The 26372-nt window shown below is 40.8% G+C and overlaps 1 long non-coding RNA gene across 4 annotated transcripts; it reads left to right on the top strand.

Moving 5' to 3' along the window:
- Positions 1-298: 298 nt before the first annotated feature.
- On the top strand, positions 299-26134 carry LOC137477355 (uncharacterized). 4 transcript variants are annotated; one of them, XR_011000946.1, is made up of 4 exons: positions 299-455; positions 21102-21238; positions 24396-24519; positions 25111-25143. It is a non-coding gene; the product is annotated as an uncharacterized lncRNA (long non-coding RNA). The 4 variants fall into 4 exon arrangements; XR_011000948.1 differs by lacking the exons at positions 24396-24519; positions 25111-25143 and adding an exon at positions 25211-26134 and having other exon boundaries at positions 301-455; XR_011000949.1 differs by lacking the exon at positions 24396-24519 and having other exon boundaries at positions 301-455; positions 25111-25209.
- Positions 26135-26372: the final 238 nt, after the last annotated feature.

Raw genomic sequence — 26372 nt, 5'->3', positions numbered from 1 at the left:
TAGTTATCCAGCTCTTGGAGTCCACAGGCAGTCATCCCGATGTTGCAATAACATCTTTCTACCTTTATGAAGATGAAATGGCTAAAAGTCAACAAAGCAACACATTTCTTAATGGAGGGAGGGGGAACTGTGACCCACAGTCTGTCTCTGGCCATGGAACTATCACTCTGTGAAGTGCCATCCCCCCTTCCCAAATGCACATGTGGTCATTTACCCTGTTCACGCCTTTCTTTGTTGGTTCCCCTGGATGGGCAATGCAAATCAGCTGTGCCTCCTCATTTAATCTGAAGTTCACTATCTACAGCTGCTGCCAATGAGCCAAACCTTCCCATGGCCCCTCAGCTGAAAGATTTCACAAAGCACACCCAAACTATAAAAGAGCCAGCACCAACACAGCTATGCTGGTCAGTCTTCTGGATTTCTGTGCTGGGAGTGGCATCTGATGTCTTCTAAAGGTACTTTTGTACAATGTTTTTATGTACCTGGTGTTTTTTATGTACTGTTTTATGTGTCGTGGTTTTTTTACCTGGTTTTGAGTTCAGTATTGCTGCTTCATAAATTAGTCCTTTTATAATTTCTGGGTTTTGTGGGATAATGCTGAAAAATATGAAAGGGTTGTTTTAAATGTGAAGAAAAATGGGGGACTTTTTTGTCCTTGTTCAGTTGTTTATATTTTTAATTGTGATTTAGAAAAGTTATGTGGTGTGACTTATATGCCCTGGAGACTAGCCTAGCTCCAGCCTGACTGTTGAGTGAATTATAGGGTATTATAGAGCACCTTTATGCTCATTTCAGGGTTTCCTATCTGCCTTACAAAGTTATCTCTCTGCTGGTAATTCCTAGGCTGACTCCTTGGTGCTGCTTCTTTTTTTTGCTTCTGTGACTGTGCCACCCCTCCTGGGGCTAATGGTGAGAAGTAAATGTCCATTGTAGAGCAGAGTGCATGGAGAGAGTTCCCCAGATGGGTTCTGTGCTCCCCAGCTCCACCTGGCCTCTGGGGGAAGAGGTCATAGTGATGCCTTAAGTTTTGGCTTTCATATTTTCCGGATTCTGAACTGCATTAGTATATAACTCTGAACTTCATATGAAGTGTTAGCAAGTTCCCCTCAGTTTGGTTGGACAAAATAATCCTTTTCCAGGCAAGAAGCAAGGACACCATTACAGCTTCAGGCCCCAAAAGTATAAGCAACAGGGAATTGAGGAGAGCAATCTGGGAGGATGGAACTTCCTAACCTGAAGCTGCAATTGGACAATTAACCCCAATATGCAAATGGATCAAAACTTATAAAAGTGTGAGAACTCATGATCTGTCATCCATCTTGGCTAGAGCCACAGCCGGGCTCTTGTACTGCCCAAGGTGTATCCTTTAAAGGCCTTTTAATGAATTCCTGTATTATTCCTTTAATTCTGTCTAGTCTCTGTTCCTCTCAAGGCATTAATAGGAGGGCTCTGGGAGTTCTGATTTATTCAGCTTTGAAGGTGGAATTGAGGTTCAAATTCAGGAGGCAGAGAAGTGATAAAATCTTTAGAGGTTATCACTAGACAGAACAATTGATACTACTTTTGTGTCTGGTCTTTTCTGGTGGAATGCTTTACCTCATGGCTGTTCATATGAATGAAATCCATACCTGGTTAATAAATCTATGGGTATTTTCTTGACTTTTTTTCCCCTACTCTTGTCTGTATATAAATCACTCAGGTGATGCTGCTGACAGATCCTGCGGCTATATTTAATAATAAAAGCATGTGTTTTCTTAAGCTAATTACCTTTGCTACCCTTGAGATTAAGTTTCTGCTTCTGAAAAAAAAAGTGTTTTAAACTGCACACTTTGTGGTTTGTTGTTGCCTTTTGGTTCTGTTTATTTTTTCTCATGTAGCAACACAAGGCTATTTTCTAACTGAGAACCTCTTGTGAGGTAAAAGTGAGGCCCATGGTGATTATATCCAGTCAAATAGCAGGACTGTAGGTGGAAATATATATTATATACGAGTGTGCTGAGTGGCACTGTGAGACTCTTGTAAACAAAGCTGCCAATATGTTGCATCTTGAACACTTCAACAATTATGTTGATTGGTTTTTTCCCTCCTCTCTTTGTCGGACAACACTCATAAGGGTTGATGATTTTTCACTGATAAAGCTCCTGAAACTTTCTTTTCATTTTTGTGAAAATACAGAATAAAGGCATATTTAAGACAGCGTTTCACAGAGTAGATGAGCTCCCAAGGGGCTTAGTTTCTTAGGGTTGGCAGATAATAAAGGAAGAAGCTTGTTTTGATGAAAGAGTTTGGAGACTCTGAATGAGTAATGACAACTAGTACATATAGAAGTAGGAATGTTTTTCCCTGGCTTTTGACCATGGATGAATATCTTAAAGCTTGTCAGCAAGATAAGTAGTTTGAAACTGTATTAATGATTGAAGTGAAAGGAGACTGTGGGAGGCAGAAGAGTAAGAAAAAGGGAATTCATACAGTGCTGTGGGTGGCTTTTTTCTTTTCAAGAGCTTCACTAAAGCATAAAGGTGATAAATACAGGGTAAGGACTGAACAGTTGAAAGATTCTGATGGAAAGAAGAAAACATAGTTTGACATTTAGAGAATATCCACGGAGCTGGGCTGAAGAGTAGGAGTATGAAGCACATCTGAATGGCAAGAGCAACAATCTACCTTAATTTGAGCCTTCAGGCATGTAAAATCGTATGAAGAATTGTGTTCCAAATATTGGGATAAATGGGGCCATAACCAAAAGAAAGCTGATAGGAAGAAGCAGCTAGTGAAGGCAGCTAAGAATGGGAGCTGTAGAGTAACAAGAAAGAGTAGTGGAGGCAGATAATTGGCAAGTTGGAAATGGAGAAGTAAAAAAAAGTTCCATTAAGTATTCTTCTGTCATTAATTTTTTTGTCACAGGGTGAATCAGAAAGGGGGGGGAGTACTTATTTTTTTCCTTTATGCCACTTGGCATTTGTAGAACTGGAGTGAACTCTGCTTTTCGACCAGTCCCACCAGGGAGAGAATCCAGCCTGACATAAGTGATCTATTTGGTTTTCATATATCCTGTTCTCCCAGTGGACTTCCTTTGTGGAGTTGAACAAAACCAAAAGAAAAGTGTGCTAATGTCAGGATTGTGTTGAAAGAAGAAGAATAGTTGAAGAGCTATTTCTGTGTGTGTAATTGTGTAGAAGGCAACACTGTGTTTGGCTTATTGTAATGCTGTGGGTTTTTAATGGTAACTGTGTGTGACTTTTCCAATTTACTGTGATATTTATTTTTCCTCTTCTTTCATGCTTTCCTATGCACTGCTCTGAAAGTTCTCCTTCTTACTTAGTGAAACTCTACCAGCTTGTATTGGTGGTTAAAGAGTATCATAAGATAGAGATCATTGTTAACCTTCTTTTCTATCCCGAAGTGTAATTTTAACAATTAAGGTATTTGTGCAATGGGAAGGAAGTAATGCAGCTGAAGTGACATTAAGAGGGAAAACTGCTGTTATTAGAGCTGCTATCAGGTTAAATTAGTATCTTCACAAATAATTGCTTTCATCTATTGAGCCTCTTCGTGTTGGAGTGAACTCTGACCACTCCCATATGTCAGAAATCTTTTCATTAACTCTTTTGGGGAGTATCAGCAAGCACACTGGAGCTTTTCCTTTAGCAATATGGCACAGAGGATTATCTACCAGGCATGAGTGTCTTCTCTACATGCAGTTAAACTAAAAGCATATGCTAGTGTGAAAACCACAAACAGTAGTTTTTTAATTATCTTTTGTGGATGTGTTCAAAAAAAAACCCATCAAATCCTGCCCTAATAAGGTCAGATTCTAGCTCCGTTTTGTATGTAAAAGGCCTGCGAGGGAGGCTTGCTGACTACATTTGAAATCTTAAACCTGGTGACAAACAACATGTTACATGGGAATGCATTACACAAGTTTAGAGATGCCACTGGGTTTGAAATCAGGAGGGACCATGAATATCAGCTGCTTGGGCTTCCTGCTTTATATAAACCATAGAAATCTCACCCAGAAATTCCTGTGTGAGGCCCATCACTTCTGGTTAAGCTGGGATGCAATCTTTTGATGGTTACATGGATTCAAAACTTAACATGATGAAGAATACAGATCAACCCTTGTTAAATTTAATGGGGAAGATAATATACCTGGGTAACAAAGGTAGCATACATTTGTTTAAGTTTGACATTTGATACTTCAGCCTTCAGCAATCTGAAGAGGTGGTAGAGCAGCTTGTTTGCCTGAACAGTTCTAGTTTAATATGGCAATATTTTCATGTTTACAGTGCTATGCATCATCTGGATTCAGTGCCTATCTCCCAGCTCTTCCTCAGAGCTGCACCCTTTGAAGGTGATCTCTTTGTTCATGGAGGTTGCATCATCCTCACCCTCAGCAAAACCTGCCTGGGCTTGTTTGAAGGGGACTTTTGTCTGTAGCTGGAGGCAGTAAAACACAGCTTTCAGCAGAGCCTCTTGTACTCCCTGCTTAAAAAGTCAGCTCTGTAGGAGCTCCAGGTGGATCAGACAGTTTGCTGATTTTCCCTTCCTAGGTAGGCTGGCTTCAGCATGCTAAAGTTTAGCTCTGTTTACTGAGATTATCACAATAAGAGTATTGGCAATCCTACTATTTGATATGCTTCCAAACAAATATTCCAGGATGTCTAATTTTTTTCAGTCTTCAAAACTTGTCTTGGCTTATCCTGAACAGCAAAAATCACAAAAGTTAGCATAATTCTGCGCAAGTAGAGGCATGAAAATGTTAGAGCATCATACCTGATATTACTTCCTGAGAGGTGATTGTGTGGCACAGTTGTGTGCTGTGGAGTTTTCAGTAATGACACATCTGAACTTCAGGTGGATAGTAGGTATTTGAGTCTCTTGCTGAAGCTGGCTGATGTCTCTGTGACTGAAGTTCATGCTTTTAACTATCAAAAAGGACTTGTTTAAAGACCTTTTTGTCAGGGATTGCCCAATATTACTGTGATGGAAGGAGAGTTCAGAAATTCATTGGTTTTATGTTGCAGCTTTTAAACTCTCTTCATCATTATAACTACCCTGGGGGGCCAGTAATGCTTGGTTTGTTGTGTAATTCTTCACATTTGGCGTCATCCATGGAAGTTTTTTAGCTTGCAACCATAGTAAACTACACCTGTGAACTTGTGAAAAATATTAAATTCGAAATATAGGGTTGAAAAATCAGAATTAGCTAAAAAGTGAAAGGAGGCATTGTAACAAGACTGGAAGTAACTTAAAATCTGCATCAAAATCTTTTCTCCAAGTGAACTTGAGAGTGTCAAACTGAAGCAAGTTTAATTCTAGGTGTGAAAATGGAGCATGAAGCCTTCAGGAGGGAGCAGGTTCTACTGACTTGAGAATGCTACTGGAGTCCTCATATTTACAAAAGCCTTGCATTGCGGGGAATTGGTAGCCAATGATAGCCATCTGATAAAGTGGGTCCAAAAATTGTCTCTATGCCACATATGGTTTTTATCTAAACAGTTGTGTTATATTTTAAACTTGGAAATGAATTCTATTTATTGAACAAGAAGATCTTTTTGAGTGGGAGTGCTCCATGTTATGTGTTTGGGGTTTCTTTCTTACTCTCATTTCTTTTTACTTAGCAGGGTAGGGGGTACTAATGTTACTTCTGAGTTTGTTAATTTAATAGAAGTTAGAGGCACAGTCACTCAGGCAACAACACATAATCACATAATAAACAGCAAGACTGCAATAAACATATTGCTGTGTTAGGCATACAAGGAAGAAAATGTGCAAATAACAATGCAGTGGGTGTATCCCTCACAGGCTGAGTTTTCTGTCAGAGCAATTAAAAGAAAAAAAATCAATGGCACACAGAATGAAAAGAGGTGAACACAGAAACCTCATCAGTGATGATGAGCTTCTGTGGGAGCATGCTGGAGCCAGGCTGGGAGGTGTTTTTGTAGGGAAGATGCAGCTGGTTTTAGGGGATGACTCTGGCTCACGGAAGGGAGACTTGTATGAAGATATGGAAGGGCCCAGCCTGCACTTGCTGCATTAACCCTCTGTGTACAGCCAGCTCGTGTTTGAGGACATGTGGAAGTGTCTTTGGGAAAAACAGCATGTCCTCTGTGTGACATTCACATTCTCTGGACAGAGAGACATAATTCTGTCTCTCAGGATTTTTGGAGAAGCACAGAGAGAAGAGAAAACAATCTTTATCTCTGCTCCTTTGTTTTGCCCACGTGGAATGTGGTATGGAGATTGTTTACCTGCAGTGATTGCTGGATTGGATTCTGGTGAAGGTTGTTTGGGTTCAGTGACCAGTGGGATCCAGCTGTGGCTCGGGCTCTCAGCAGAGAGTCACGAGTTTGAGTTAGATAGGTGAGAAGCAAGTATGTAGAATAGTACAGTATCTCTTTAAATAGTATATTAATGTAATATAGTACAGTTTTAATAAAGCTATCCTTCAGCCTTCTGATCTGGAGTCGGACATCATCATTTCCTCCCTGAGCTGGGGTTCGCCACATTTTACTGTATCCTGTGCTCTTTAGCCATGACCTCTGGCTACTCCCAGGCTGTGCCAGCTCCTGAGGGCTGTGCTGTGTTCTCTGTGCTGCTGCAGGCAGGAGCAATGTGGGTGTTCTTGCAGCACAGGGGCTACTGTCTCATTTAGCAGGCACAACACATGCACCTTTTGCCTTGTAGCCACAGCTCAGGGGTGGGGGAAGCAGCTTGCTCTGCCATCCCTGCCCAGACAAATGGTAGCAGCTCTAACTGTTAATTAGCAGGAGAACAGATGAAAGACACCAGACTAGAGAAGTGATAAAGACCTAAATAGAGGTGTGTTTCCCCATTTCTTGGTTTGGGACACTTATTCTTAAAGATCTGTATCATTAGGAGTATCTGAGAACACACCACTTGATGCTGACAAACGCAATCTTCCAGCGTGTCCTGAGGCACAGCAATACCTGGTAATCCTGTTTCCTCCAAAGCTCTTGATTCATGGAGGGTGTTTTGTGCTCTTTGTGAGCTCCAGACTCCCACCTTCTCAAGAGGGAGAGAATGCTGTAGATGTACAGTGAGAACAGGAGAGATGTCTGATTGCTAAGGATCTAATATAAATTTCTAATTGATAGGAAAAAGACTTTGTGGGTTTTCATAGTCTTAATGATTGAATGTGAAGGTATTTTCAGTCTGCATAGAATATTTTTCAGCACCACCTATTTCTGTACATTTTACTCTTTGGAATGCTGAACAAATGGAGCTAATGCTTAATGGAGAATCACTCTTCTTATTTTTGGCCTGTAAAAGGGAAGTCTGTCTTGTCACTATCTGTTAGTGACTTGATTGAGCTATTTACTGTTTTGCTATATATATTGATCTAATGCTGGCACTGAGGAGATGGTTTACAGTGACATGGGTGACTCAGGCATAAAAATCCAACGTCATTCCAGAGCCCACTGCTGGCTGAGGAGCAATTGTGAGCTTTGCTGTCAGAAGGGATCATTAGGGTTTTGCCCTTAAGATGCTGTACACATGAAATGTGTCCAGTGCAACAGGGAATGTGGTGACCATCACACCAAACCCTGCCTCTGATGGCAATAACTTCCTCCAAGCTGCTGTCCCTGACTTACGAGTGCACCTTGCCTGTTTCCCCCTGAGCTGGTTGAGCACCAGTGAGTGGGATTTTACTGCAAAGCCTTGGCCCAGTAGCTGATCCCATCACAGATGTCCTGGGCTGTCCCTGCTGGAGCTGCACAGCCCACCAGGTGTGTTAGCTCCTGCTGAGGAAGTGTGGGAATGTGCTGTGTGTTGTTGCTAATCAGAGCCTCTTTGGAGTTTTTCAGTATTTTAAGGATGTGGTGATAAAGGAAACCTGCTGGAACAGAAAGATTGTAAGAAAAACAATGCCACCATGGCGATAATATATATTCTGTGATGGGTTGCACCAGTGTAGTTCTTGATGAACTCTGTCTCAAATGTGTCTGAGTTTATGCTGCACTCCCACGTGAGGAACAGAAAAAAAAACAATCAAAATGTTATTTTAAAGCACTAGGTGTCTAATTTCTGTGAAAAAGGAAAACTGAGGTGAGTTGTCCCTGCTGCCTCAGAGCAGGGATGGGTGTGAGAGAAGCCCCCACCACTCACTGAGCCCTGCTGGCTTGGGACGTGGTGTAACAACAAATGAGTGCAGGATCAGACCTGCAGCAGAGAGCCGGTCTCAAATTCATGCTGTTGCTTCAGACAAATAACCAGGAGATCTGTTCCTTTTTACATAGCACTCATTTAGCATGCCACACCAATAAAATCTCATTGTCTTGTATTCAGTTAGGATGTATTCCTGTTTGTATTTCAATTTGATGGGTGTATTTCAATTACTGGTTCTAAGCAGCTCTGGAAAGATGTCTAGATCCTCAAAATACTTAGAGATTTAACTCCCATTTTACCTGGAGGCTTCCTAAAAGTTTAGTGTGGAAAAAAAAAAAAAAGCTGGAAGTATAGAATGACTTGGATTATTTTTGGTCCCAGTGTCTGCAGAATTATAAGCTGTGGAAAAAATAGAAAGTATTGGCTAAAGAAGAGGCAGCAGGAAACAAAACACCCTTTCAAACATCCCCACTATGTTATTCTAACAACAATAAAAGAAGGGAAAATAAAGCAAAATGGTGTTTGAGTAAGGTTCAGCAGTTCAAGGGGACCCAGTGTCCTGTGAACCAGCCAGCAGTGCATCAGTTAAAGCCTTTGGATTTTTTCTGGGTAAACATAAATGTGATTCTTCTATCGAAGTAGATAATGTGTGTGTCATCCATACAAATAGCACAAATGCATCTTTGCTAAGCAGCACTTAACAAGTTTTCTGTGTCATCCCCTTTTATTTAGTGCCTCTTACATTTGTTTTTCTTTCATCTCTGAAAGCACAGATCATTATATGCTATTTCTTAGATGTTGATATGAAAGCATCACTGTTGCTTGAAATTTATATCTTAGAATCAGTGAAATACTTTGCCATCTAGACACATCCATGTTTTTCTTATTGGTGCTGATCTTCTGAATTTTTGTGTGGCTTCCTGAGGAAGGTGACTTTTAATGTTCCTGGCAGTGTTAGACTGACAATTTCAGCTGAAAGAATTGCCTATCTTGTTATCTGTTGAAGAAGTGGAAAGTTTTGAGAAGAGAAGAAAAACCTGCTATGAAACTATCTCTTGCAAACATGGTATATCTTTTATTATTAATATGAAGGGAATTTATTTCTTGGCCTCCTCTATATTATCTTGTCTTACTTAAGCAAGTACAACAATCAAACACTTAAAGCATTGAAAAAATTTGCTTTTCTGGTTGTAACTTAGAATTTTGTTAGTTAATGTTAACAGAAATTTCAAGGGCTTTGGTCTAACATGAAGCATAAATTATTTTAACAATCTACTAGTGTGTGTGTATATACTTGTGTTAGTTCTAGATGTTTTGACATGCAAGGCATGGTTAAATTTAATGTCATTATACTCAATAACTTCAGAAAAACACAGTAAAGGTTAAAGGGAAGTATGTTATTAGTAAGGTATATTTTGAAAATGTTACATGGGGACATTCTTTGCTATTCAGTCACTTAGTATTTCAGATGTATCCTGGAATATGGCTTTTCAAGAAATAAAATTACTCCTACAGAGTTAATTTTGAAAAATATTTCTCTCTGTTTCAAAGACTCTTTAAAAAAAGGTTCAGTTATATCAGTAGTTTTAATTTAATTTGGCTCTACCACTGACTGGCAGTTATGCTATCTAATGATGCGAAAGTTTCCAAGAAAGTTTAAAAGATTCTGCCCAATAATATGGCAGCTGTTTTGTCTAGAGAACTACTAGAAAATAATTTCATTTTTTGTGATGCATAAATAATTTTCTTTGTTGTAACATATGTTTATAACACATGTAAACTGAACATTTTATGTTTACCTTAAAATGTTAAAGAAACGTGTTGCTTTCCAGCCCAGGTCACTTACTAGTGTTCTCAACCGTCTTATGGCTGGAAGATCTAATTTTAAAAAGCATTTATCTTTCAGCATGGAGCAAGCTGGTTTTCTCCTGAAGTGTTCTGAAAATTGTCAGAGACTGGAGGGTGCCCACTGCTGGGTGGCAGCAGAGCCCAAACCTCTTCTGGCTGCAAACAGGAAAGGTGACATTGGCTCTCACTTCAGAGACAAAATCTGAGCTCTCACTGGTGCTTCCTTCAGCTACGTCTGTTGTTGCTTTCTCCTGCTGAAGGACAGGATTTGTTGTCTTAATTAAGCAAGCCATGCTTAAGGGTATTCCTTGTTAGCACTCTGCTTTCTGTCCTGATGCCTCTGTGTTCTGGAAGAGCTGTGAATGTTCTCTTTCAGCTAGAAGAAATAGTAACATAAGCATTATTCTGAGATCTGCCTAAGTCTTTAAATGCTGTGCTAGGTTAATTTGTCCTCTTCCAGGGGCACAGCTATTCCTCTGCTGGGGCATTTCTGCCCAAGGAAAAAGAACTTTGGTGCTCCCTGTGACAGTGCTGGCTCAACCAACAGCTCCTGTTGGCTCTTGTGCTCTGCTGGCATCCCGTTCCTTACTATCCAGATAGAAAATCTACCTACAGGAGAAGGCACAATCTGAACAATCCTCTTCTCCAGCACAGTAATAAGTGTGGAGCCTCCCACTGCCTGGTTTTGAGGATCTGTTATGGGTTTTGCTGCGAGTTTTTTTTCCTTTTAAGAGCTGGAAACTCTGCTTATAATTCAAGTTGCTGGAACATCTGACAGAAGATGGATATGAAACCCTATTACCAATCTATATACAATTAAATAACAATTTATTGTGACACTCTGGCATTCTGTCTGCATTACCAGCTATTAGATATTAACTCAGAATGAAGGAAAGCAACCTGGAAAGATGAAAATAAGCAGATTTGGTACAAACACAGTAGTAGATTTAACAAAACCCAATTTACTAAAGCAGAGCCCATTTCTCCTATGAATGTAACAATAATAAGGATTAATTTTCTCAAGAATTTCACATTAGACCTATTTTGAAGGGAAGATAATTAATGGGACACTAATCATTTGTAATGCTACCTAAAATAAGCTATTACCTTATCACTACAAAACCTATTTTTTTCTTCACACACATTAAACTTCTTTTCAATAAGAAGAATTACACTTCCAATAATGTTTATCTGAAACCTTTGAAAGCATGAAGGTAATGTTCAGGAAGAAGACCGTTCAAAACAAAAGCAGCTTCAATCTGTTTTGTTTCTGTCACCTGAGAGCAGCATGGCAGTGGGTGGCTGGCACAGATGCATCTGTTGGGGTAAGAGCCACCAGGTTCCTTTGTGCCCAAAGTCATTTGCTCTCAACTGCTCAGCACTTACAGAAGCCCTGACAGTCCTTTATCACCCCTCCAGCCTGCTAGGATGAAAATAATAACCCAACCCCCCTGCTGAACAGGGGACTTGAACTGGAGTTTATACTCTCTAAACCTTTGTCACTGCATTAATATATTCCTGATATCAGTGTGTCCTAGGCTTGCCATTCAGCTGGCTCTGTCCTTCCTCTCCCATGGACACCCCTGTGGTCTGAGTACAGCCTTCCTCCCCCAGCAGCCAGGTCAATCCTATGGCCAAGCTTTAAATGAAGCTGTCATTGGGAGTTTATGGTACCACAGGAAGTAGAAAAAAACCAATTGCCATCCCTAGCTCTGCTTCAAAGAAAGGCATAACTGCTCAAGCCCAATAAAATATTGAGGGGTTTGATCTATTTAAAGTGCAGCCTGTGATGTTGTTCCCTGGGTGTGAACGTCTGGGACAGCTCTCCAGCTGGTGGGAGCTGGCACTGCCTCACTTGCTGGGCAGGGATGTGCAGATTTGCTGCAGCTGAGGAGGAAAACAGCTCTGCAGTTGGAATGTGCTTTCTCGTGTACAGAAAAAGCTGATTCTAATCCCAAGTTACGAGTGAAAGTTGAAATGTAGAAAGATGTTTCTTTTCTCCTTTTGACAAGGTTTCCTGCATGTTTAGAGTAAAATAAAATGGCTTTGTTTTCTTATTTCAGTAAGTGCTCTGGTTCTGGAATGCTCTGGTATGTTCATGCAACCCAGCCTAGGTGGGGAGGGGTTGGTTGGAGGAGCTCTCCAGTGTGAAACCTTGCCTGGCTATCTCCAGGCAGAAAGTTTCTAAGCTGAGCACAATGACCAGAGTAAGATAAATTAAATGGCTTGGTTCTTCTTAAACATTAAAAGGAGGACAACAGAAAGCAGTTCATTTTTCGTGCTATGTGCAGCTCAAAATTTATCACTTATAGCTATAATGAGGAGAGTGGGGTGGGGAAGGTTATCACCTCCCTGCAGGCAGGGGTAAGATGATTTGATGTGTGGCGCTCCAGTCTCCAGGCCCCCTACAGCAAATTGATTGTTTCTTGGCTACTAGCTGGTTTTCCACCTTGTCACCTTCCTTAGGTTTTCATCTGCTGTATTGTCAGTAGCACCTTCCTTCCATGATTTACTGGGAGCAGGGAAGGTAGTAACTTTCACACCCAATACATCTTTGCTATCTTCCTGAGAATCCCTTGCACCTCACTTGTTGGCAATGGAAGCCACCAGTTGTCTTCTGAAATGCTCAAAGCTGCTGTATTTGTACAAGTCTGCCATTTATTGATAAATAACCAAGCTGTCAATAACAATTTAAGCGTTGTTTTCCCTCCACTTTTATTGCTCCTGGTGACTTGTATACCCTTCAGCAGATGTGCTAGTCTTGAGTGGTATTAAAGAGTAGTTACATTTTTGGCTAATGGAAAACTAAAACAAATAACACACTAGTAAAATTAATCATATTTTTCTCATAATCCAAAGGAATCCAGCAATATAACTGTCTAGGGCCTGACTTAATGATTAGCTGAAATTGTTTGTGCTGGGTTTTGCATGGAGTTATTATGGCCTAACTACACTCCAAAGTCTTTGACATTGCTTGAGAGATGGGAAATAAAAAGGCTCATTAACAATGAAGGCCTTCAGGAAAGCAAAAATTTAGCATAAAATCTATAATCTAGAAGGAAGTTTTTCAGGTTGAGAGACAAGGAAAAAAGTAAAAGAGGGAAGGGGCCATAACTTTGAAACAGCACTAAAATTCAGGTGGCACTTTGTTTAGCTTTAGAGATGCAAATGCAGTGAGCTCAGGAGCTTAGGTGCAGCTGCTGTATCTGAACTGCTGTTGGATACAATACAACTTGAGCGTTGTTAAATGGATTGCTGAGCCCTCTTTCTTTCATGGGGTTTAATATTGTATCTTAACTTACTGGTGAAAGGCAGTTAAAAAGCCTCATATGCAGGTATTAGAGAGCACTGCAAGTAGGAACAAGTGCAGAATATCACTTCCAGCATCATGATTCAGTAGTCTCTCAGTAATGTTTATTCGGCCCCTATGTCCTGTATTGCAGGCAGAAGTGTTGTGTTTGACTCCCACATCAGTGTCTCCAACTTGGTCCTGCCAAGACATAGAGCCACGGGGTGTTTTGTTTAGTTTTTCTTCTCAATCTCTTCCCTCCCTTCTCTTTGAAGGGAAAGCAAGTTAGCTTCTCTCACCTTTATTCACAACATCTCAGAAATGTGTTCATGCTCACATCTTGCTTGAAATCCATTGCTGTTGCAACTCCCATTGCTTCCTCTTCCCCATGTGCAAGCCACCTTTGCTGCTCTCAGATCTTCCCATATGCATTCCTGTGATTTATTGTCTATACCTTTACATCATTCAGGAGCATTGCCTGGGGTGCACTTTGTAGGAGGAAGCTTTTTGGGTCTGGTTTGGGGTTCAGCTCTGAGCTCAGAGCAGGCTGGGTGGGAAGGTGATGCTCTGGTACAGAAGGCCTGGTGAGTTAAGCACAGGAAGGCAAAAGCTAGACATGTCTTAGGGTGATCCTGGCATGTCCAGCTGGATTTCAGTCAGTTCCCAGAAGCTCTAGAGGGGCTCCCAGGAGCACCTGTGGGAGAAATAAATGCCAGCTGACTCTTTAGGATGAAATTTTGAAACATCTATGTATTGGTGCTGGCTATGGTATGTGTTTGAGGGCTGTCCAAAGAACCCTTGAGCCTTTGGTGGTTCTCTAGCACCTGAGCCCTCTGTGACTGTGTGTTCCTCTCTGGCACAGAGAGGAGAAGCATACTGGACATGTTGCTACCATTGGAAACACCCAGTAAACCATTTACCAGGGAGATGCATACCCTGAGCCTCCCCTGAAAGCATTTTTCACTTGGTGCTGTTCCCAGCATTAGAAATGCAAAGGTCTGTTCTGTGTATTTTATGCAAAGCAGATTGAAATCAACATCACACTTCATTTGGCTCCCAGCAGTTGAAAGGAGAAAACACACAGAAATATAAACATATTTATTTTGGAGTATTTTTCACAGGGAAAATCAAGCACCTGAGGAAAGCAGTGGGTTTGGGCACTGGGCACACTTAGGATGAAAAAGTTACTACATATTCCAAGCTGCAATTTTTGCAGATTTGCAATAAGCAGTTACACACACACAAAATCTTCAATAGCTGTGGGGTTGAAAAGGCACAATGCAGTTAGGAGTAAACTGCATAAAGGGGCTACCACAGAGGTGCTGTCAGCCAAACTTGTCCATTGTAAATTCCCTGATTCTCTTCACAGACAGAAAGGAGGATTTTCTGTCATATGCTCAGCAGTAAGGTACTTGCAGGAATTTCACAGGTCTGTGGTAGTGAAAACCTCACTGACCATGTATTTGAACGTGTTTGCTAATGATTTCTGTTAATTGTTACAAGGGCTTCAAGTTCTAAAAATGGGCACTCATGATTTGCAGTCTGTGAAACTCCATTTCATAAGAAAATGGCATTTCCCTTGTAAAGAGCTGAGAGCTTCTTCTCTGGGAATTTCTACTAGATACAAATTGTACCATTTGTGGGATTCTCACCAGTGTTGAATAAGTATGTGATACCCTAAAAAGATCTGTGTTGCTGCCTGCAGAGACAAAGCTGAGCAGTCTTCTGCTCATCCATTGCTACCAGTTTCCCAGTCTTGCTCATCAGGGAGGAATTCTTTCTTTGATCTTTCTTTTCTGGCTGAGATACCTGTAGATGCTCCTGTTGTTCTTTGCATCCCTTGTCAGGCTCAGCTCCACCTGTGCCTTGGCCTTCCTCACCTTCACTGACTTTCCTCAGTAAAGTCACAAGAGGCACCTTCCTTCTAAAAAACATCTGTCACTGAGCTTTGTCCTTTTCATGTTCTCTGCTCCCCCTGGCAGGTTCTGTTTTCTTGGTGAAATGTATATTATGTCTGATAGCCCCTGGAATCATGGTGATGTCATATGTCCTATAATGTCTTGCAGAGACAAATGGCATTGGCTCTGTGCAAGTCCTTTCACCTCTTTCCTGCCTGCAGGAAAGTGAGTTGATATGTGTTGTTCCTACCCCCAAGTGCAGAGCAAATACTGATTGCAGAAGGCAGGTGGCAGGCTGCTGTTGTCCAACTTCACAGTTTGGTTTTTTGTTGCATGACAAATTTCATCTTTGGATTTTTATAGCTGTTAAGAGGCTTAGGTAATAAAAAGCAATTGTTGAGCAAAACTTATTTGATTCTGATAGAAGATCCTTGGGAAAGGGAAAGCAATCTATCATCTGTACTTGTATGAAGAGTACAGCATGGCTGTCCTCTGCTGGCTCCATTCTCTGTGCCAGTTTCCTCTAGCCTAAGTGTTGCCACATCTCAGTTTTCTGAGATACAGCCAACCACTGCTAAACCTTCCATCTGCAAGGCAAAAATCCCTCAGCAGAGAGAGAACACCTCGGCTTTAAACTTCAGAGCAGATGCTGTCCATTCTGTCAAGCACAGGTTTAGCCAGGTATGTGTTGGCTCTTGTAGGACCACAGCAGCAGCCACCAGCAGTGCTTGCTTAAAACTTCAGGGATATTTAAAGTTTTTTTTTTTTTTTTTTTTTTTTTTGTTTTGTTTTGTTTTGCTCTCCTCAGCGCTCTGCAACATCTCAGTCCCACCCTCTCACACATCTGGCAGATAATAGTAACAACCTTGGTGCCAAATTGAAATCATAATGCTTCCCTCCTCTCTTGACTGCTTCAACTAAGCCACCATCTCCCAGGCTAAGTAACTTCCTACCTCCAGCTTGTCAGCACACGATGGTGTCTTACCAGCCAATAATTTTAACACAAAACAATCTTTGCAAATGGGACCTGTAGATTATTTTCACAGTGAAAATCATTAGCAAGGATAATTAACTAAGACTGTGGTGATGAATAGTGCTGCACTACTGATCAGTGTAATAAAGAACAGAAGCCACTAATTACAGATAGCAAGCCTTGAAGCCAAGCAGAAATTTAATTTAACGTTGCTACACAGACTCCACACAGTCTAATGTAACTTCGCAATTATCATAATACAGTCTTGCCACAGATGATGCTTCTGGGAACATTCCAGGAACAAGGATGTCTGTCCATCAGAATAAAAGGATTTGTGATCTGTCAATTACAGCATCTTGAGAGAACAGGTTAAAACTCTTGTACCTGACCAGGTGCTTGGCTTTTGTGGCTCTCAAATGGGTGCAGAGCTAGGATGCATTTCCATGAGCTCCAAAGTTCTCAGTGTCTCTGTACTCTTTTTAAAGCAGCACCCTGATGTTGTCAGAGATGTTAGATGCACACTTTCTATTTAAAGGCATCTCAAAATGTCTGGTTCACCATGTCAAGCACTCTTTTCACTTGGCATGTGCCACAGTTCAGCACATTAAAATGATAGTCTTGGGAAATACAAACTGATGGGAACCAAGCTCATTATTGCCACGTGCTAATACAGCAAACTGTCTTTGACACTGGCTGTGAAACAGCCTTCAGCTGCAGCCAGGTGTTTATTTCAGACCCTGGAAGAGGCTGCATGAATTAAATGTGCCTGTTAGTCACCAAAGCAATGGGCTGCTTCCACAAATTAAGGCAAACCCCATTTCCTGTCAGCTCTCCAGCCTTCCTTTCGTATGCACTTGAGTAACACGCTGGGGGAAGGAGGAAGCAATGGGGGTTGCTAGTTTTGCATCTATTTGATCACAGGTTTTGAAAGCTTTTTAAACCCCCTGCACATTATCTTTGATTACAGAATGCAGTGATTATGAATGGGGAATTCATAGCCCTGAATATGTGCTGTCCTGTGTACAGATCAGCTTTGCTTCAGGAACTGCAGGATTTGGAGCTACATTGGCTGAGTGGAGGTGGAATAAGTAGGATTTTCTATAGAATAGCTGGTTTTTGACAGGAGGATTGACTGCTCTGCTGTAAGGTCCTCCAGTAAGGTAAAAATATCTAAAAGGAGGTGGGAAGAATAAGGTACAATAATCCTCAAAACACTTAAAGGCTGGATAAAAAGAGGTGGGTAACAGTGTTCTCCACGTCCAGTCTGTAATGGATGAGCATTAATATGTTTGTTACACAGACTGGAGGAAAGCTGTACATCTGAAAGGTGGTGGGAGAGTCATTTGACTAGCCAGGAGTTCACAAGGCTTTTTGAGGAGTCTTAAAATAAGGTGGACAAATGCCTGTCAGCAGTTGTGTGGATTAAAATGCTGCTGCCTTGAGATAAAGGAAGGGACTGTGTGGATTTGAGGCCCCTTGTAGGTCTATTTTGTATATTTTCCTGTGATTATTGTTCAGATGAGCAATAACCCTTTTTGCACCTGTTATGTAAAGCACCAGCATGTTTCAGGATTTCCATTTCAATTTCTGCATTCTCTAAATTTGCTAGAAGTAACTATAACCCCAAAGCAGGGTGGGGCAAAGTATCTGGAAGCACAGACTGAAGCAAAACTGGGGTAAACTACATTAAAAGAAAAACCTGTGACAGCCTACCCAGCCAAATGGACGTGGGGAATTGAGCTGAATTCTGGCCAGGTGCTCTGTGACCCTTGTGCTACTTCTGAGTGCCTCTGTTTGCACTGAATATTGTGATTTTATGCACTCCAATGCAGAGACTAGTAGTTGAGGAGCTGTCTATTACTGTGTGGGTTTTTTTGTTTGTTTGTTTGTTTGTTTTTGCCAGAGCTGTGTACAGAGGAGCCAAACCTGTTTTGGCCCCTATCTGAGCCCAAGGATCAGATATAAAATCAGGGTCAAGGCAGTGCCTCACCACTTGTGTTTGCTTCCTTATTTAATCCATATAACAAGTCAACAAGAGTGCCCAAATTGGTATGGTGAAGGAAATAGTGCAGTGTTTGCATAACTCATCCCAGTTTTGTGCTTTCAGCAGGAACTGCTTGGGCTGGAAGTGAACATAGTGAAATTCCCCCAATTTTCACCTTTCTGATAATCTGAAATCACTGTTTCTACAGGCTCCTGCTACAGTGACACTTCTTGAAAGGCAGTTTTGGGAGTGAGTCTATGGGAGAAATAAGGATAATAATGACCTCTGTCTGAAAACTGATAATTGAATTAAACTCCCAGGGTTCATTTGAATGGGGTAGAATTAGTGTGGCTAGTCAAGAAAAGGTACAGCCTGATTAAACTATTACCATTGACATCATGTGGTATTAGGGTAATAATACAAATGAGTTTAGCCCTCAGTAGAACATGAAGAGAGCAAAAAGGTTGTGGTCTACTTCTGTAGAGATGTATCATGATCAAAGGGAGAGCTACAATGGAAAAGTAGGCTAGTCCTCTACTGCATCTCAGATGTCAGCTCAGGGCTTGCACTTAAAATTATCACTTAGGAGTATTTGTTACTCTTGCAGTAAGAGACCTGCAGGTGAAGCTTTGAGAAGTAATATTGCCATAATGAAAAAAAGAAGGGATCATGACTCCTGTTTTGTTACTAATAATGGTATAAAAATAATAATTGCAGCCAAAAATGTCTCTTTTGTCGATAAAGATTTGCATGACTTTTACTTTTTCCCTATCTGAGGCTATGTGAAGGAGTGAACTGAGATCTCTTTAAGTACTCAATTTATCTAGAACAGGTAATTAGGCTCACTCAATTAAAAATAATCCTCCTTTCAGAAACTTGTTTTGAGATATTTAATGTTGCTGGAATGAGCTGGATTAATTGTAGCAAGTTGTCAATCAAGTTGTTTCACTGAAGCAAAAATAACCTGTAGACTTCAGTCACTTCTTTTTCAATGGAGATTTTAACACCTGTCTTCAAAATCTGAATGATAGTGAAATATGTGGTTTTAGATGAAGAGCACTAGATATTTCTGCCTGTAGAGGTACAGACAAGAGAAAGTGTTTGGTGTGGATGATGGCAAAGGCATTGGCCCAGGAACATCTGAACTAACATGCAGAAAAGCATCAGAAGTTCTAAATTTGATTTTACTGGCAAACTTTCTCTACGTAGAAAGGAATGCAAGGTGAGATTTTTAAATTGACATCTTCCCTTATGCTTAATAGTATCCATTACCAAATAAAATGTATATCCCAATATAATCCTAGAGGAAAAGCACAGGTTATAAGAGAACAGAACAGAGATGAAATTCACCAAAGGTGCATGTTGCAATGAATTTTCTTATATATTTATGAAAGTAGAAAATGCCTAAATTTACCTCAAAGCAAAATATGTTCTGGCTAAATCTTACTTTTCATTATGTCTTGGAGCAATATTTTTAGTAAGGAGTGTGTGGGAGAAAAAACTGAGAAAGTAAAACATTCAGGTAAATGCTTAGCAATGCCCTATGTGTCATGTTGTTTTCTTGAACATTTGAATATTTAAGAGCTTTTTAAAAACAGTGTCTGGACTTTAAAATTAAGTCTGTTTTTAGTGGGTTCTTCTAACAGCCAAGAGGTTAAATTCCCAAAAGATCTCATTTTTGAAGGAGACAGGACTTCTTTATTAGAAAGAGATGGTTTATGTTCTAGGGTCATACACCTCTGTGGTTTGGAAAGGCTGGAAATGTAATGGATTTAGTGGTAACTGGTTATGATTTTATGATTATCTCATGGTCCTCTTCCTGGGTATTAATCAAGGTGAGTGGTTAAGGAATCATAAGAAATGTCAGAGGTGGTGGGGAAAAAAATAAATATGAGACTGCATAGATATGTTTTTATGGGGTAAGGCACATCATTTCAACTCATTTGTAAGAAAATTTAAATATGGGCACAGGAAGACTGATCTGGTCCAGAAAGAACTCCCAAACCCTGAGACTTCTGCCACCATCAGTAGCTCACACTTTGTGTTTGGTATGGCAAATTGAGGCAGGAGAAATGAACTGCTTTTTTTGTCTTGCATGAGTAGATTATCCCCAGCTCATAATCAGGAAGCAGAAACATGCAGTCCTTCCTCAACGAACATCCAACAGAGCCACAAGGAAATATGTAAATGCTACCTTGCTGATACAGATGGATGTGAATAACAAAGCCTGGTTTAAAATAAATAGGAAAATACATTCATGCAAGACATGGATATTGTGTTTGAATGGACCAATCTGTGCTCACAATACTTTTAGCAGCACCCTTCATGCCCTGAGAGTGGAATGTAGGCAGGCAGCAAGTATAAATACAATTGTGTCAATCATCTTTATTATCAGAATGTCATTTGAGATAATTCACTGAGAGTTGTGGAAGAATTCCTGAAGTTCAGATAGGAAATGGTTTCAAATAACACATACCTGTGAAAATGTGTGTTAGATTTTCAGCTATACCTAGCATCTGCTGTTGACTTGAAAAAACCCCCACAGAGCATAATGGGAAGTATATGAAATAAAGTGTTATTTTTCCTTGGCACCTTGTTATTTACCAAAAAGTGTTTCACTAAATTCAGCTGAAAAGATAATTGAATTGCTGTATCTCTGGAGAATCCATGTTGATTCAAAGGAAATCTAGATTATGATTTTTCTATTTAGTTTTCTCTGTTTCCTTGAAAGAACTTTTAAAAGTGGGAAATATTGTGGGGTTTGAGCTCTGGGTTTAAATTGCAATTAGATTCCAGCTGGAGACTGCAAAACACAGCAGAACCCTTACAGGGAGAGAAGTTGCCTTGGCTTCTATTTTGAGACTCCTTAGCAATATCACCTTGTCACAACAGCTGTTCTGAGAGCCGGGATTGGTGTGAATTTCTCCTCCACTGCCTGGCAAGCTCTAAAGTTGTAATACATTTTTCGGTTCATTTTAGGTTCAGGTATCGCTGGGAGCAATCTGCATGTTCGTCAAAAGAACAGGATGCAAAGATTGCAAAGCAGGAATTCAGGAACTTATGCAAACTGCTCTCAGTTGGAAGCCTCAACTGGGACTTTAATGCAAAAGCACCAGGTAGAGAGAAGATCAGTTGCTAAATCTGCCAGAAGAAATGTTAAGAGGGACAAAACTGCTGCCAAGTCGCTCCTTTTGCAGGCTGGCTAAGCTGGCAGTAGGCCTGAGGAAAGGTCTGAGTACACAAGAAGCAATCCAGTACCTGTATCTTTCCTGTGGTTTGTTAATCTGTGATCTCCTTTGGCAGCAAAGCCTCTCGAAGCTACCAGGCCTTTAGCTGTGCTCTTGGAAAAATGATGTCCTCAGTTTCAGAATGGAAAGCCACAGCAAATGGCTGGGCTAAGTAGGTAGAAAAGGTTTCTTATGAAACTGAAGTGACTGGTGTGGTGAATAACAGGGGCTTTTGAGATGATTTTTCTAATAATGTTGTTTAAACACTTCTGCCACTGCTGGCTGGTCCTTGCTCTCCCTTTGCCGTTTGGTTGACTTACCCAGGGAATATTTTGATCCGGGGTGTTCTTTCAGGTGGTAATTTTGACCATAACCTTTAGAGGCTTTCTCAATTTCACAGATGAAAGCTTAAAATCCAGCAAAAATATTTTTAGTGTCCGTATTGGGAGCAGTCTGCCCAAGCCTGGAGGTCCTTGAGGAGAATGGGTCAAGTGTTGGTGCTATTTTGGGAAACTCTTCTGTCCTCTGCCCCTCGGTGCTGGCTCAGGGTGCAGTAGGTGACAGCAGCTGCCAAGTGCCAAGGGTGGCTGTGAACTGCTCAGCTCCGGGTGAAGGCCATGAGTGAGAGCCCGAGATGGAGGCTTTCCAGAAAAACAGAAGATGGTTTAAAAATATAGTAATCCTAGCTCAAAAAGATGATGATAGAAAATACACATGTCAGTTACAGATTCCTTTGCTTCTGAAGATGCCTGATCTTCAGGCATCTCTTTCTGAAAATGTAGACAAACATTTTCCTGCTCACAGAGTGTAGATGTCTATTTTGAATCCAAGTTTCCTGCTCTGAGCATCCTTCCTAAAGCCTATCACAGTCTCATAACAAGCAGCAGGGTACCTTGGGACCTTCGGGCCAAGATTAATTCACTCAGCTCTGCAGCCTGCTTGGTGCAGGGCTCAGATGAAATATCAGTGTGAGTCTAAGAGGAAAGGGAACATGCTTTCATCCTGGTTGCCAGCCTTGGCATCAGTTGTTTTATTCCTGTAAATATTTGCAGATTTGACAGGACAAATCCCCAATGCCCTGGTACCCACATAACTTTTATCGCTTTCTCTGAGAGCCGTGTCTCAGTATCCCACAAAAACCCTGCTTGGGAAGGAGAGAATGTCATTGCATTACTGATGCAGTAAATCCCAGAGTCACCACCTTCACAAGGAAGTTAGGATTTCATTTATTGCTGCCTGACACAGGGGCAAACAGAGAATCAGAAATAGATCTGAGGTAGTCCGCATTTGTTTTCACCTCAGACTTCCTCTGGCAGATCTGTAGCACCAGCCGAGTCAGCGTAGCCTGTGATTTAAAACATAAGTTGTGACTGTGCATGTATCCAAGCCTGGTTTTGGAGAACCACCAGGTAGCACTGTTAAGAGCATGTAAATATCCATTATTCATAATGAGCAAAAACTGTGAGGTTTGTTGTCATTAACATTTCTGTTGGTATTGCTAGAAGAGTAAAGCAGTTTGAACAGAAGGACAACCTGTTTCTGAAAAGTGGGACTGAATATTTGTGTTCAGAGTAAAACCAGATTTGCATCTTTGCTGTTTTGCAGGTTATCTCTTTTCAGAGACCTCCCCCCACTCCTCCCAAAGCTGTTATTAGGGGACTAAACAAATTTTCCAAATATCGTAGCAGGGATAGCATTGAAAATAATTATACCAGGAAGAAAGCTTTTGTGAGCTGATAGAGTTCCGGTCGATAACATTATTTCTATTTATGAGCAAAAATGGGTTCATCATCTCTTTCTGCAGGTCTGTGAGGGTCTCTGGGACTCCTCTGCACCTCTGCATGGGAGCAGCTGGTTGCGGTGCCATTTTTCAAGCTGTGTGGTTTCCTCTCTGGGGTCAGGCCTGGAGGCAGGTGCCAGAGAGCCCCTTGGCTCCCCCTGGTCATCAGGGAGCTCTGCCCATGGCACCTGAACTGCTCTGGTCCTCAGGGCTGGCAGGGGTGCAGGCAGTCACATGCTGGGCTGGAAGAGGAACATGTTGCCACAGGCTCCCTCCAGCCCTTCCCTCAATTTTCCTGCTAAAACCTGGTAATGTGGAAGGCTGAAAGGCAAATGCTTGAAAAAGGCACATCTATGGGCCGTGGCCCCTGCTGGAGCAGCAGGGCCTGTGCTGAAAGCACAGGGCAACAGAAAATGGTGACAAAGCAAATTAAAGCCAGTGCTGGGATCATCTTTCAGTCTGTAGAGCTCACACCCACAGTAAAGAGCTTTGATACCAAGGGAAGCTGCTCGTTTCAAAGTATGAACACAAAGCAGAAAGGAACTTGCATCTCCAGTATTAATATTCTAGCTAGTGCTGGAACTCTGGTAGCTTGGTTTGGCAAATCATTTATCTTTTCTCATTAGTGATTGAGTCTATCTGTGCAAATATTTTTCTCTGTAGCTTTTGTGGAATTTTTCTTCCCCTCTGCACCAAAATACTTCCTTTTTTTTCTCCCTAGAGAATAAAGAAAATAGATTTTCTGACCATATGGCTGTTGCAAAGTGGTTTCCCTGGCAACTGTAACCTACAGAACTTCTTAAAACTTCTTCCCTCTGTGGATATTTTTTTTTTCTTTTTACTGGTTTGATTTCAGAATCTTCTCATCTTCTCCAAAATCATTACAGCAGGTGGAACAGAGGTTAACCATGAAGGCCCTGGAGTGTGCTAGGGCCCTGGTGTGCCTTAAAGAGTTGGGATTCATTGGCTCAGATTTGCTCAAGTATTTTCAGCTCTGCAGATGTTTGGCTCGATTTGTAGGGCATTGAATAAATTCCTCTTGGAATTAGTGTGGGATTCTTTACATAAACACTGGTTTCTGTGACAAATCAAAAATCTGCTCCTAAGCAATGTGTAAGAGACCATTTCTCACAATAAATACAACTCCATCCTAAATACCCATGTGCACACAAACATGGGCATTTCCCTGCTTTCAAACACCTTCTGTAAACTATAGTTTCCACCTATTTCTTCTGTGGATTTAGAATTCACTATATTTTTCCCTAGACAAGAATAGAAAAGATGCTTCAGGACTCTTGTCCCGAAGGAGTCAAATTACAAAATCAGATTATAGGCAACATGGGGAAATGAAAATAAAGGAGGGTAACTTGAAAATCACCTGAATTAATCAGTAAGTTGTTAAAAACCCGTTAAGTAATATCATTATAATATTAATAATGTTTTTCAATTTCCTACTGTCTTTGAGTGAAAGAAACGAAAGAAAACAAACAAAAAAAATCCAAAAAGTCCTGCTGCAAACAAATCCCCCAGATTCTCATCATTAGTCAGTAAAACACACAGGACAACAGATGCTGGATTTGAATTTTTCCAGGGTAATTAATGCATTCACTGTCCCCAAGAAGAAGATTTTAAAGCACATGTTTTTCAGCCAGCTAAATAATTCATCCTCAAACCCTGTTTTACATACAGTGTTAGAAGGGAAAACACAAAAGAATGCTGAAATAAATAGTCATGATATGCTACTAAAGTAGGCAAAACATTTTAGGAATAACCAAACTCAGTGTTTAGAGAAATTATACAGGAATAGGAATCATTGCTTCAGTGTTTAACCCTTTGTATCTTCTGCTCAGAGTGCTGCTAGGAACAACAGAGGATTTACTCTGGAAAACATCAAAAGCACTCATATAAAGGCATTTAGAGATGGACTTTGTTGTATTGTTTGGATATTTGCTCAAGTATTTGGGGAGCCTTTCTCTTTCAGTAAAAGTCTGTTACTTCTGGAGCCTGGACCAGCTGTTACACTTGTTTTGTCCTTCTGGGATGCTGTCCATTTACCTCTTCCTCAGATCTCAGCCATCCAGTCTTTTCTGATCCATCTGTGGATCACTATTTCTATCTTTATTCCTATGGACATGGACACAAAAGTCAGAACTAACTCTGCCTGCTTTTCCCTGCTGCTCCCTTGTATCGTTACACATTGTCCTGAAGGGACATCTCCCATTTGGTGCCAGATGCAGTTGTCATCCCACCTTTGGCTGCTGAGCTAATGTAGATTGTTGCTGTTCTGCAGGAGGAAACTAACTGGAATATCCCAAGAGCTATAAAGGAGCAGCCATTTGATTTAACTCGACTTATTTACCATGGAAAAATCTAATCTTGGGGTATAGTTTAATATTGGATTGACTTTCAGCCAACATAAGAAACCACCTACAGAGACATGAAGAACAGGATCCTGTCAGCCCATATGTTCTTACAAGACGCACCTCACTGTGCGCTCAAGGAGTTAATTAATTATTCAGGCATCTTCAAACACAACACCAGGCACCTTTACAGAGCTCACAAGAAGCGAAACTTCTGGACAAGACTTTGGCAATAATCTGTTGATGACAACTGGGTCAGAGCGGAGACTTGCTAAAATCCTTGGTAGCCTGAAAATACCTGGTACTGTGGAGTGGCTGTGGGACAAGTGAGCAGCTGGCCACAGGGCATGAGCTGAGGGTGGCAAGGGCACTGACTGTGCTCAGCTCTCTTGCAATTTCTCTCCAGAGAAAAACAAGAGAGAGTGAAAAAAATGCTACTTCTCCTTGACATTAAGAGCATTTTTGTGTTTATAATGTATGTGGCCATTATCTTGTGAGATTAGGGTTTTTTTTAAAAATCAGGATAACTTGTGAGCAATTACTTGTTTGTCTGTTAATGTCTCCTAGATTAGATTCACAAATAATAAAATATTTGATTTTAAGTTATTTAGGAAGGAAAAAGTGAAATCTAAGCTACTTTCAGGAGCTGTCAGGTTTGCTGAATGATGTAGTCAACAAAAGCTTTTGAGATTTCAAGAAAAATGGGCTGAGCTATTAGCCTGGAAACTTTGCTTATTTATGGCAAGTTACAAAGGGATTTTTGTATTTTAGTATTTCTCACCTGTAGAGGTGTTCCTGTGAAGAAAGGTGAGAAATATGATGCAACTTAAGCCATTTCAAGGGTATACTTAGACCTACAGAAAGACCAGGTTAGATATTCAAC

This window comes from Anomalospiza imberbis, chromosome 7, assembly GCF_031753505.1.
Source record: "Anomalospiza imberbis isolate Cuckoo-Finch-1a 21T00152 chromosome 7, ASM3175350v1, whole genome shotgun sequence".
In the NCBI taxonomy this organism is placed as follows: domain Eukaryota; kingdom Metazoa; phylum Chordata; class Aves; order Passeriformes; family Viduidae; genus Anomalospiza; species Anomalospiza imberbis.
The sequence above is the reverse complement of the archived record's forward strand: the minus strand, read 5'-3'. Positions and strand labels throughout refer to the sequence as shown.